At 32.5% G+C, this 11,499-nt stretch overlaps 1 long non-coding RNA gene across 1 annotated transcript; it reads left to right on the forward strand.

Moving 5' to 3' along the window:
- Positions 925-2,540, forward strand: LOC104787245. Its single transcript, XR_767820.2, has 2 exons — positions 925-2,273; positions 2,351-2,540. It is a non-coding gene; the product is annotated as an uncharacterized LOC104787245 (long non-coding RNA).

The raw sequence follows: 11,499 nt of genomic DNA on the forward strand, positions 1-11,499 counted from the left end.
GTCATAGGTGCAATGATGACAAACAGAAACTAGATTAGTCCACATATTTTTGGGAAGATAATCTTTTATTTTACTCTTTTGCTCAGTTACGGTCGTTGACTTAAGTTTGCTAACTTGCTTAGTCAAACAAGATAAGATTTTAAAAGAATTTGAATTAAAATAGCATTTTTCCCAAATAGAACTGAAAATTGCATGTCTATTACAACTTAATTAACATAATTCTAAAATTTAAGATTCTTTTTTTCTTTTAGGGTAACTGGTGTCTAAAACTTAAAGTCGATAAAAAGTTGTAGTGCAATGTTAAAAATAAAATTCTGCAGGAAATATCATGAAATTTCAAATAGCATGTGCATGATCATTGGAACCATACAATAAAACCTAAATCTTTATTTATTTATTTATTGAAGTTGATATTTGTAATGTATATTACGATAGTTTTTTTATAAAAAATTCAGCTTCTTATTAGAAAAAGGGTGAATATGATGTATAGCCAATCCAAAAAAGCTAACAAATAATATAATATACTATTTAAAAAAATTAACCGAATAACATAATTAAGAGGGTAGGTAAATTACAATTTTTTTGTTGGTTTGCTCTTTGGTGTTAGTGATAATGGTGGCTGGAGGTGGTGATGGTGGCCGGAGGTGGGGTGGTGGCCAAAGGTGGGGTGGTGGTCGGAGGTGAGGTGGTGGTCAGAGGTGGGGTGGTGGTGGCTGGAGGTGAGGTGGTGGTGGTCGGAGATAGGTTGGTGGTGGCCCGGAGGTGGTGGCTGTAGGTAAGGTGGTGGTGGTGGTGGCTGGAGGTAGGGTGGTGGTGGTTAGGGATTAAAAATGTCATTAGTAGATATAATATAGAGTATATAATAAATAGATGGTTAGAATAGTTAGTTTTTAAATTAATAGTATTTTTGTTGGTTATACAACCCAATTCTCCTTAGTAAAAGTATTTTCTCATGCAAAAAAAAAGAACTAAAAAAAAATAGAGATGGCGACGACAACTGCGATTGGATCTAGGGTTTGAGATGTGCTTCTATGGTGAAGATGGGGGATAAAGAGATGGTCTCTATGTTCCTCTTGTGGGTTGTCAGCATCGGGGATGGGTCGGAAGTTTGTCTTTGTTCTTGGTCTGGTTAAGTCTATTGTTTCGAGGGTCTGTCTCCGTAAGAGAAAGATTGGTTTTTTGGGCTCTTCAATTGTTGATTCAGTTTGATTCGATTGTTGGTGGAAGAAAGATTGAGGGGATTCGACTCAGGGATGTAAGGATCCTGTTGGTGATATATTTGTTTGGTCAGGATATGATATTAAATCTAATTTCGTCTATGGTCTTGGGTATCAAGGTGAGGATTTTTTGGAGATGTAGTTATGGAAGTTATATTCCTAATCTTTGGTGGTCTATTGGTAGGGGGATAATCAGCGATTCGGTGATAGGGTTTGCTTTGGAAATATTTGTGATTCGAATATCTCTTCATTTTCAAGGTGGAGACTGGGTTGTAGAATTGGTATTTATTCAGTGGATTAGGTTATTATGATGCATCAATCTTAAGCTTCTTCGTCCATTGGTTGTATCCGAGAGTTAGTCTAATCAGAGTGGTGATTTTTTCTAGCAGGTGAGTGTTGGTGATTTGGTTTCTTTTGCGTATTATGGCTTAACTAGCGCTTAAAAAGGGCAAAGCTTCTTTGGTTTGTACTTAAACGGTGAAAATCTCAAACTCTGTCTTTGCTTAGAGAATTCAGTAATTTTCTCTGACTTGGGAGGTTGATGAATCCGGCCATCCAGAGGATCGATTCTTTGGTGGCCAATCTGCCTAAGATCTGTAAGCTTGAGGATAGAGTGGTAGGGGCTTATCTGGGGCAGAGAATTTTTCTTTTCAACTTTGAAGCAGAAGATGATCATCAGTCTGTGCTACAGAATGGTTCTTACCATTTTGATGGTTGGATGGTTTCTCTGGTAAGGTGGGAGCCTATCATTTCGTCCACATATCCATCTGCTATCAATTTTTGGGGGAAGTTGCTGGTATTCTTATGCACATTTGGGAGGTAACAACCTTAGAAGCAATTGGTAAGCAGGTTGGTTTAATCCGGGAGCTAGACGAGGAGTATGGAAGTATATTTGTTACTGTTAGTGGCTTTAATCCCCTTCTCTTCCAGAATGGTGGCGCCTTTTGATAATGGTGATTAAATTGTCGTTTCTCTTGAATATAGAAATTGATGGGATTTTGTGAGCAGTGTTCTAGGTTTACTCGTGAGACAAGAGCTTGTCCTGAGTTAAGTAAGGTTGTTGGTGGTCATGTTTTTGAAGAGACCGCTCCACTAAGCAAATTCGTTTGCTTACGCCTCCTTTTTGGATGCAGGAAAGGAAAGGTCCGAGGATCTAAACCTAAGTAGCTGACCAGCTCGAGTAACGAAGGCAAGGAAGGGAGAGGATGGTGGCTTTGGGTAGTTTTATTTCTGGTCTAGTACTTTAAACGATGTATTAACTTATTGGCATGACTTTCGTTGTATTAAAACCTCATCGTGAATTTGAATGCACGTTTATGCTTACTTATGACCTGTCTTACTTATCTGAATGTGCATGTGGTTGAATGATCGAATAAAAAATTAATTGGCCCTAAGTTAAATCGGACAAGGATTAAATTGGTAAAGAACTTTAGGGTCGGGGTTTGTGACCCCCTATCACCGTATTTGTTTACTCATTGCAAAAGAATTTTGATTGCTAATATTAAAAAGGCTAGACAGGAGGATAAACTTACGAGCATCAAGTTAGCTCGGGATTTTTCCACTATTCCTCATCTGCTGTTTGCAGATGATAGTAATTTCTTTCGTAAAGCAGAGGAGAATGAATGCAAAACAGTTATGTAAGGCAAGAGGTTTAGACTGGGTAACTTGGGATAAATTGTGTAAGGATAAAAGTGATGGAGGTTTAGGTTTTTGTGTAAGGATAAAAATGACGCAATGCTGACTAAGCAATATTGTCATTTAATTCATTATTCAAATTCCTTAATGGCTCGGGTGATGAGGAGTAGATCTTTTAGGAAGAAACACCCTTTATTGGTTAAAAAGCCACATTCTCTATCGTTTGGTTGGAAGAGTATTTTCTCAACTAAAGGATTAGTGAAACGAGGTGCAAGGTGGGCGTTAGGTTCTGGGTGTAATATTTCAGTATGGAGAGATCCTTGGGTACCTGATCAACCAACCCAGACCAGCCAATGGTAGGAGTAGGCTTTTGGATCCAAATTTAATGTTGAATCATTTAATTAATCCAATCACTAAGAAGTGGCATTTGTCTATCCTTCATGAGTTTAAGGATGCAGAAGATATTCAGAGTTTGGCGATAAGTAAGTCATTTAAGTTAGATCGTGTGGTATGGCATTATACTAAATCATGAAAATATTCTATCGAATCGAGTTATCGGCTAGCATGGGGATTAATTGTTGAAGTTGAGTATGGTATGACCTGTACTGCGCTCAAAGCTCATGTTTGGAAACTCAGAGTCACACCGAAAGTGCAACACTTTTTTTGGCAAATCGCTTCCGAATCTCTCCCTGTGATGGACCGGCTTGCTCACCGAGCTGTAAGGTGCGACAGCCAGTGTAAAAGATGTGATTCTGCGATTGAGACAATTAATCATGCACTCTTTGAGTGCCCACGTTCGCAAAAGATATGGGACTTGTCCCCGGTCTCGGCAGGCCTAGGAGGCTTCCCTTATGCTTCAGTGTATTCAAACTTAGATTTTATTTTCTGGAGGGGGTCGTTTCAGTTGGGAGAACCAAACATACAATATCAGTTACCTTGGATCTTATGATCGCTCTGGAAGGATAGGAATAAAAAAAGTTTCTCAAGGTACAGAGGCAGAGCCAATCAATGTTATAAATCATGCTGCTAGCGATAAGTTATTATGGGAGGAGGCACAATCTTTCTCAGCAGATCCCTCGGGTCTTTTGGCCCCTTTGGCAGTCCGAGATCTCTTTCCGCGCTGTCAGATAGATGGCTCCTGGAAAGCTACAGATTTAAATGTTGGTTTGGGCTGGTGGTGTTGTAAAAGTGAGGATAAGACGGTGTTGCTGGGAGCAAGAAGTCTTCGACGCAGCCCTTCCCCCCTCTATTTAGAGTTACAAGCATTGATATGGGCCATGGAGTCTATCTTCTATGGCAGAATTGTTTGTCAAAGCTTCGAGACAGACTGTGCAGAACTAGTGTTGACGGTGCAGACTCCTAAAAAATGGCCAGCGTTTTCCAACTTATTGGATGATTTCAGATTGCTCTGAGCCTCCTTTCCATCTTTCACCCTAGCTAGGATCCCTTATGCGTCAAGCTTCGATCTTAGCGATCTTTAGTTTTGTAAATTTCTTTTGTGAATTCTTTTCTTCCGGTTTAGCCAACTAAACTTGGAGTTCTCTTCTAGTTTAGTTTTTAGTTGACAAAAAATAAAGTATTTTCTCATTGTAAAAACCCCTAAAAATAGAAAAAGTAACTTTTTTCTCAACTGCAAATATAATTTTAAACTCTACGAATTGTTAATATTTGGATCTAACATAAATCGTTTGATCAGTTCATATAATAAAAATAGAAAATAATATCTTATCCCTACAAAAAGATGTATTTAATAATAGTAAAAGAACCTAATTTATGTTATTAATAACCAATACAACATACTTGATTCAATATCATTTAAAATAACTGATGTCATAAATAGTTATTTGGCATCCACTAAATCAAACTGAGTCTAATTTTTCTGGAATTTTATTGGATACTAAATTGATATCAATTTATTTTAATTTGCATTGAATAAACGAAAAATATCATATAAAATAAACATTGGCATCAATTTTTTGAATTATAGACTCTTTACATATTTCATTTTTCCAGGAAAGTCTCACATCCCAAAAATGTTGAGAGGAGAAAATTACTCCTCTATAAAACAAAGCATTTTAGAGTAAGTTTATAAATGAGTTAGATTAAGAAAAAAAACATCTTATTATATAAAGTACGGTTTCAAAAGTTACTAATTCATAAGATCGCGACATATGTTAAAATTTTATTATGACATGTGTCAAAATCTTATTATGTTGTAGATTATTTAAATAATAAGATTATTAAAATAATAATAAAAATTTATAATTCAAAAACAGAAAAGAAATTATACATATAATTTTACAATAAAGATAAACGTAGCTATCTTAAAAGGAAAAAAAGTTAGCCATTAACAAAATTTTGACATGTGTTAAAGTTAATATTTAATAGGAGAGATTTGAAATTTCAACAAGAAACAAAATATTTTGTTTTAAGAAATATTAATAATGTAAAAAATAATAATCATAAAATTACAATAATTAAAGGTTTTTTAAAAACAAATAATTATAAGAAGATTATATATATATATATATTTCATAAATTTTGAAATTATAACAATGTTTATTTATTTTTAATTTTAAGTTATTAGTTCTACAAAAACAATAGAAAAGGGATTACGAAAAATATACATTTAACTATTACAGTAGAACCTCCATAAATTAATACTCTTTAAATAAATACTCGCTATAAATTAATAAATTCTTTCGGTCCCGAGTTGGGCCATTGTAAAAAATGACACATTTCGATAAAGTAATAAGATAATAATTTTTTTTGGAAATTCTATATAAAAATATGGTCCCATCAAGATCATAAATTAATAATCAAATAAACGAATATATATATAAGAAAATCTAGTGAGATATAACTATATTGTTGTTTGCCTAACTAAAATAATCTAGTGAAATATGAATCTATTGTTGTTTGTATATTTTTGTATTTGTATTCTTGTTGGAGCTCATCTCTAATCTTTTTCATTGTTATCTTCTCAAATCGCATCCACAAATAATGGAGAGTCCAAGATGCGATAATTGCTTCTTTAGTAACTGGTTCTAAAAGTACCACAATATCTTCTTCGACTTTATCATTACCATGAAGCAATGTTTTTAAAACCGGACCGGTAACTGAACCGGGAAAGCTTCTGGGTCATGAGTCAATATGGTTCGACCGGAGTCGACCGGGTTCAATTGATTTTGATGATATTTTTACAAATAATAGGTATGAATAGGTTTTCTATTTTTTTTTCAATGATTATAACTGTGATATAATTGGATATGCCAAATAAAATACTTCAATAACCATAATGTTTTTAAAAAACCTTAAAAAGTAAGAAACTCGAAGTGTAACAAACTCAAAGTGTAACCAGTACTAATAAAATATTTTAGAAATTCAAATTTAAAAACAATAAGAGAATAAGAGTGTAGAACATCCAATCTTCATTCTCTAAGAAACCCTACTATTGCTAATTTACTAAGAAGAAAACTAGAAAAGATAATTAATTAAATTAATTGCACTCATTTTTACAAAAAAAAATAGAATCCGGTTTTATCCGGTTTAATGGTTCACCCGTTTGTGGTTTTTTGGCGGGTTGATATGGTTTTTTACCGGTTCAATTTCTTTTGGGTTTTGATATTAACCCAACCCGGACATGTTGCCGGTTCGCGGGTTAACGTGGTTCGACCGCCGGTCCGGTCCGGTTTTGAAAATATTGCCATGAAGGATAATAGTAGCAATTTTTTAAAACTCTAAACTTCTAACATTTATCATTTTTACCTAGATAATCTAGTAAAGAATTGACATTCATCATTTTACGATAGACAAGATTATAAATTAAAAAAATTCTTTCAAAATGTGAATGATAACAAAAGTATCTTATTTGTAATAGAAAATTTTCAAAATTATGAAAATGAAAAAATCTATTCATAAATTAATATTTTATTAATTTATCGATAAATTAATAATTATTAATTTATCGATAAATTAAAACATCTATAAATTAATAAAATTTCATGGTCCCGATATTATTNATTTTTACAAAAAAAAATAGAATCCGGTTTTATCCGGTTTAATGGTTCACCCGTTTGTGGTTTTTTGGCGGGTTGATATGGTTTTTTACCGGTTCAATTTCTTTTGGGTTTTGATATTAACCCAACCCGGACATGTTGCCGGTTCGCGGGTTAACGTGGTTCGACCGCCGGTCCGGTCCGGTTTTGAAAATATTGCCATGAAGGATAATAGTAGCAATTTTTTAAAACTCTAAACTTCTAACATTTATCATTTTTACCTAGATAATCTAGTAAAGAATTGACATTCATCATTTTACGATAGACAAGATTATAAATTAAAAAAATTCTTTCAAAATGTGAATGATAACAAAAGTATCTTATTTGTAATAGAAAATTTTCAAAATTATGAAAATGAAAAAATCTATTCATAAATTAATATTTTATTAATTTATCGATAAATTAATAATTATTAATTTATCGATAAATTAAAACATCTATAAATTAATAAAATTTCATGGTCCCGATATTATTAATTTATAGAGGTTTTACTGTAATTCTAAATTTTGTAAATACTCATTTCTATATAAGCATAGATCATCTTATATTTTTCATCTAACAAAATAATTTATTCAAAAACACTGTTTTCAACTTTGTTTTATTGGTAAAAACATTTTCATGGGAAAGTAAGTTTTTCTCTTTCTTTTATACCAAAATTTTCTCCTACTTTCTCCTTTTATTTATACCAAAATTTTCTCATACTTTCTCATTTTTCAGTTTGGAATAGGTAAAATTAATATATTGACCAAAAAAAGATTGATATATGCGTCTTCTTTTTTAGATTGTTTTATTTAATTTATATTTTCATCTTTGAATTACTTGGGATTCATATATTATCATGCTTATAATTTTTTATATTATTTCTTTAATTGTGTCAAATTAATTTTCTTCTAATTTCTACCTTGATTGGTTGGTCATAGACACTTTTTTTTTGTGCAAACATAATTATTACCATTCATTCAAATCCCAAAAGGAGATTTCGAGTAGAAGCTCATCAACCAAATAGCTGGATAAAACAGATTAATAAATACAAGCTTACACCAAACATAGATAGATAGATTGGAAATATATAAATCGTTGTTGAAAGATCCATAAGAGCTCGGAGACTGTGACACCCTGGCTTACAGAAAGGTTTAAAAGAATTGATTTGGCCACCTATGTCACCAAAGTGCACTTATATTTTCGGTCAAGGGTCCTGAGAGAACTCCAGAGTTAAGCGTGCTTGAATTGGAGTAGTTTCAGGATGAGTGACCTTCTGAGAAGTGATTTTAGGAACTGCACGAGTAAGGACAAAACACAGGGAAATATCATCTGGTGATTTATAGGGTCGGTAAAGTATTTAAAGCCTCCCAGATGTAACAAACCGGCCGTCGGATATGGATGGCCCCACCGGTCGGGAGTAGACGTGGGGCCCACTAAGGAAGGTGGCTGTCAGGGCGTTAGAAAGACAGAGGCTACATCATGGTATGTCAAAGAAGCTTCCACGAATACATTGAGAAATTTAACATTAGTTAATATCAAAAGATTTTGTGACGTTAGAAAATGATCTTTAGTTTCTTTGGTTGTCGGAGAAAACCATTTTGAGATAAGTAAAAGATGTGAACATGTTCTCTCCACATAGGAGTAGTGCAGAGCCGATGCTCTCTCTATGGTGGAGGAGGTTGGTCGCAAGGTTATCTCCCCAAGGAAAGAAGGTAGAGGTGGTTGGACGCATTGTTATCTCTATAAGGGAAGAAGGCGGAGCCAAGGTTCTCTCCATGGTAGATGAGGTTGGACGCAAGGTTCTCTCCATAGTAGATGAGGTTGGCCAGAAAGTTCTATCCGTAAGAGAGGGAGGAGGGAGGAGGGCGGAGCCGAAATTATCCCCATGGTTGGTCATACACTATTGTGATGATACATCATTGATTAGTATACTTTTTTTTAACAATAATTGATTAGTATACTATATAATTAATTTTTTTTATTTGAAATGTTTTTTGAGCCAACAATTTTTGTAATTAAAAAAATTATGCAAATGTGAAAGTAAAGAGATATATAATAGTTGGCTTAATGTGTTTATATAGACATTTTTTAGGTGGTGATAACGAATATATTTGTAATATATAATATATTTAGGTGTAAAAAATACACTTTTAATGGTAACATACATAAAATTTGTAAATAGATATAAATCAGTGTATTATAGAAAAAAACATTCTAAATTACATACAACAAATTTTAATACAAATTTAATTTTATTTACAAAATTTTAAACCCGTACATCGGGCGGATCCTTATCTAGTTATCAATACTAGTAAGTATTTTAACATATTTCTTTTAATGTACTAACATATTATTTTATAATTAATAACATTTTAAATAAATAAAAATATCCTTATAAAATAACTAATTTTAGCATTACTTGTTTACGTAATGCAATTTTAATATGAATTATAAAAACATGATACAAGCACCATTAACTGCAGCAAAATTAAGATCACCTGTTTTTTTTTGCAAACGACGCATGTTAACATCAATAATCGATTCATCAAATAATCAAAATTAGTTTAATATCACTTATCATCTCGATTAGTTTGAAACTTATTTATTTTGCAAAATTAAGATCACCTCTTTTTTATTGCAACTTATTTTCATTATTTGCATCACCACTTTTAGAGTCACATTTATAAGTGATATAAAACTAATTTGTATCAATTATAATTGATTCAAATATACAAAATAAGCGACATATTTGGCTAAATGAATACATACATAAATACATTTACATGGTAGATAAGCATAGAAAGAACTCTCTATATTAATACTCAAGAAAATTTCATAGATTTCATTAACACTCGAAAAATAATTATATACATAGCGTATATAATTTTTTATAAATTAATAAAATATCATAATCTTGATATTATAAATTTATAAAGGTTTTACTTTAGATGATTAGTATTAAATTGAAAGATATCATGTTTTAGTTAAACCATATTAAATACTATATTTTAGCACATCACACAGATACAAAACCAAACTGTCGAATTAGTTGAGTTATATGATGCTGGAAAATCCCCGAGTAAGCTTCTCCCAAACTTGAGACGAGAAGCTACACAAGAGAAAAACATATTTTTCTGAGACTGCATTTGTATTCAGGACTTATTATATAAGGTTGCGACTTGCGAGTCTAATATTGAGAGCACTGACATGAGGTGAAGAAGGGAAAGGCAACATCAACTCTTTAGACGACCCATTTCAGTGATCCGAAGCTGTGATTTGGTTTTGAGAGGGATAACTTTTATAATTTGTAAGAATACAACCATGCATGTACAGTGTGCGTGGCAAAATGAGAACCCTATAGTTTTAATTTGTAATAAGCTGAATTTCAAAAATGCTCTTTATTAAGTTTATTGATAGAATAATTATGAAATGTTGTTTTAGGTTGGACTTGACTTACTTATATGCAAGTTACGTTGTACGGGTTTTGGGTGGAGTCAAGCTAAATCAGTCCGATTAAGATGCCTAATCATATATATCCTAGTCGACTACGAATGTAGCTCGAATTTCCAACTCTTTGGAGATGGACACTATACTATTTAAGAAAGTTCACAAGTTTTTTAATTTATCAATGTCAATCAGCATAAAGTTTTGTTATATTTATTCAATTACTCAATTACTAATATCACAAAATAAAGTACTGGAAGACTTTGATTTAAACACACCTATTGTGCGAATTGATGCATCATGTTTTTTTTTAAATGGTAAGATCTCTTTTTTTTTTTTTTTTGACGTCAATAGTAAGATCTTTTTAGAAGTATGAAATATCCTTTATCCAGTAGACAAATAAGTTCCAATTAGGGAAAGGGACAAGGGGGCATTACAGTAAAATGATTGGGGAAGTGGTGGCTGTTACAAGGCAAAAAGCACTGCCATTTTTTGTTAAGTAGTGAGCAACAAAATCCATGTGAGCAAAATCCACTCTCTTCTTGTCTGTAAAAATATTCAAGTGTCGATCATAAATTCATAATCCATAACAACCAGACGACATGCTTCTCTCATTTTGTTTATCTCTCTGGTCCCATTGATTTGATATTTTTATCTTTCGTTTTTGAAGATAAGAGTTATCTTGAAGATAGCAAGATGACTCTACATGCCATGAAAAGAGGAAAAAATGCGTTATTATCTTCGTGTATGGTGAAAATCCAAATTAAAGTTGGCCTCTTGGTTCATAGGGACTCTTCCATATTACTGGTCTCGACGTGGATAGTAATACTACATAGTTTATATGCCATTAAACTAAATCTGATTAAGCTAGAATTAGATCTATATCTACAAGTTTCAGACAAATACTGTAGTAACATGATACTCGGTTTTTTCTTTTGACCAAACAAAAATTTATTGTCGTCGGTGTTGCTTCATTAATTGGACCGTAGTCCATTAAGTCTTTTGCGCATAGATAATTTTAAATAAATGTCACGATGGGTCACTTAATTAGTACGTATAGTTCTAGATATCATAATATATATGATAGTTGGAATAGGAAAACACGAGCTCTAATATAGCATGTTAATAGCAACAACAATTTCATTATATAAACAAAAAGACAA

The sequence above is a fragment of the Camelina sativa genome, chromosome 5 (assembly GCF_000633955.1).
Source record: "Camelina sativa cultivar DH55 chromosome 5, Cs, whole genome shotgun sequence".
NCBI classification, from domain to species: Eukaryota; Viridiplantae; Streptophyta; class Magnoliopsida; order Brassicales; family Brassicaceae; genus Camelina; species Camelina sativa.